This window comes from Lactuca serriola, chromosome 5 (assembly GCF_051521515.1).
Source record: "Lactuca serriola cultivar US96UC23 chromosome 5, Lser_US96UC23_V15, whole genome shotgun sequence".
NCBI lineage: Eukaryota > Viridiplantae > Streptophyta > Magnoliopsida > Asterales > Asteraceae > Lactuca > Lactuca serriola.
Window position 1 is genome coordinate 139591304 of NC_136412.1, and position 3209 is coordinate 139594512.

Here is a 3209-nt window from a genome sequence, read left to right on the forward strand (position 1 = left end):
TGAAATATTCTCATTGGTTTGTCCTTGTTCCTCTTGAACTCTTCTGTTGTCTACTATGAGGAAGTGGTTACGTTTATTTGGGCTTGTCGTGCGAGAATGAAAGTGACTAAAGAACCTATGAGCTTTAAGGTAACTTTATGGGGTGATCCTTACATAATCTTCCTATAATTATACTAGGTATACCAGTTGGTATTGTATATAATTGAAGATCAAATAGACCTTCGAACAATTGATCCCACCTGAACACTACTTCCTTAAAAGGAATGGATAACGAAGTGTCGGTCACAGATTCTAAGTCTATAAGGTCTTGATTATATATAAAACTTTACGAATATACCCTGTAAGATTATAGACTTATCCGCAAGGGTCTTTTAAGTTATCACATAAGTTATGTATCTAGACTAAAATACTCCTATAGTATCCTAACGTAATGTACTTGGTATGATCTAAAATCGTTATCGCGTTATAGTATCATAGAATACTCCCATAGTACTCTAAATCTAACTGTACTTGTCCTGGCGTTCTCTTGACTGGTGTTCTGGTAAGTTTTAACCCTGTTGCAACACCACATCATTCCCAAACACATGTTGGTCACATCTCGAATGAATATAGTTGATCAGGCTCTATTGATCCTAGCTATGATTACATAACTGTTCAGGTTGACGAAAGTGTCCAACCTCTAAATACTTTTAGTTTTGTTCTCCTCGTGATCCTAGTTCTATTACGTACATGTATGACCAAGTAGGTATATTTTTATAACTTGAAGTTATACTCTAAATATATCCTTATCCAGAGCACTTAAGCCCCATTGTATTTATAGACGTATATCTTTTATCGTTTGATATACTTAGTTCACTATAAACAATGCTCTGATACCAATCTGTCGCACCCCAAAACCGGAACGGCGGAAACGTTCGGGGGTGGAGGACGTCATGTCAAGTATCACGAGATATGTATATGGTAAGCAAGTAATGAACAACCATTTCATTTAGAAAGAAAGTGTTTACAATATAAGCGTTCACAAAACATAGAAGTCATAAACAAATAACAAAACAAGACTTGAAGCTATAATGCTCCATCTTTTGAAGTCCCAGCACGAGCACCTGTCTAATAGTCTCCTGAGAATACAAGTTATTTGAAAGAGTTGATCAGCAATTAAGCTGGTGAGTTCATAAGATTTTAGTGATGTGAGTAAGCTGTAAAATGTGGAAAAAGTATATGTAAAAGTGATGTAAGTTGTAAGTTCTGTTTTGAAATGATCGCCTGTTCCTCTAGAAAATCCTATATTTCCTACTTTAATGGAAGTTAAGTAAAATGACACTACAAGCCTTTCTATGCGTACTAAGTGGGTACAAGTTATATATACTTGGAGTAAACAAACAATTGATTGTGCGCATCTGTCCTCAACTTACAACCAAATGGGGTATAGTGAGTAAGGCGGATAGCACACATTCCATTGGTTGTTAGATCGTTGTCATATGTAACCATGGTGTATTCACTTGTTACTCATGGAGTTATTTGTAATGGTTCCTTTATATCTAATTGAGAGTTCCTTTTAAGAAAACCTATATTTCTTATAATAAAATATTGACTATGGTGATTACTTTTATAATAGCTTTGTTTATACTGCTATATATAATTTGATATCGGGTAGACAGTAGATTGGGTGACCTCGGTGTAAGCCCACATCCAACGGGTAGACAGTAGATTCTTCTGTTCTAATCTGTTCTGTTCTGTTCTGTTTTGTGTGTGCTTCATTGTACTAGAAGTAATGAATAGCATTCTCCTAAACTATACCTATAATAGTTTACTCATGTTCTAACTGGACTGATACTGAAAAGACTCATTTATCTACAAAGTTATGCTTATACTTTAAAAATGGAGTTTTGTATAACTATAAAGTAACATAACCTTTAGAAGAGCTTTGAAATGTTTTAACAACTTATTAATAACATAAGTAACATTTTGAAAGAATGATTAACAACAAATAATTACACAATTATCATTGTGTTCAACTTGTATTCCCCCCTTAAAACATTTAAAATAGTTAAAAGATTCATTACGGGGTATGAACTCACCTGATGTGGGTGATTCAAACGGGTATGCGCGTGCAGATGAGAAGTTCCACGAATGGAGTTCCGAGACACAATAAGTCCTAAATGATATTTAAGGACACATAATGACATGAATATAGTGTTTATAAACAACTATATGAAAGAAAACACCTTCCGAGACTAGGAAACACCTTCCGGGAATAGGAAACATCTTAACCAAGTGTTGGAATCACATGTGATTCAACCTAGGAGGGTATAAAGGCACCTAAATGAGTTTACTACCATGAGTTCACGGCCCAAGGGAGTTTACGGCCGTAAACTCATGGTTACTCATGGGTTAGTGCAAGCTTGAAGTCTAGGGGTGATTTAGGGACATTAGCTTTAACCTAGGATGAGAAAGACCACATCTTTTGGCACTTTTGGGGTGTTTACTGCCCAAATGAGTTTACTACAGTAAACTCATGGCCAAATATTCTTATGAGGGTCCTAAAGGTCATAAAGAAGCATTCTAAATTCATGCCTAAGCCCTTGGAAGTGTTTGTGGCATCAAAACACCTCTACTTTGAGTTTACGGCCCATGGACCATTTGGTCATGTGTTTGCGGCCGTAAACACTTATGGAAGATGATATTTTGGTTGTTTTGGGTCCTAAACACATCTAGGTAAAGTTCTATGCTTGTCTCTTGGGCTATGGAAGGCATTTAGGGCATTTTGGCACCCTAAAATGGAGTTCACGGCCCAATAACTTCCTTGGCCGTGAACTCACTTTTGGTCCTTTATTTTAATTGATTTTGATGCCTAAACATGTCAAGGTTTGTCCCATGTTTGGTTTCCAAGGTCTGGGGGTCATTGGGCACACTTTGGCCCTTGAAATGGAGTTTACTCCCCAAGGTGTTCTTGGGCGGTAAACTCATAGATCTTGGTGTTTTCCTATGATTTCTAGTGTATTAAGCATATATAAAGCTTTCAAACAACACTAGATAGAAGTACTCACGTTCCGGAACAAAAGTCCGAAGATCCTTGAGAGAGAATTTGGCTTTTCTCTAGTTGGAATTGTAACTAATGAATAATTTGGTCCAGAATTCTATATATAGTCCTGTGATTTTTGGCAGAAAATATTTTATTCCCGGAAAGAACTCTAATATCATAGAGTTTT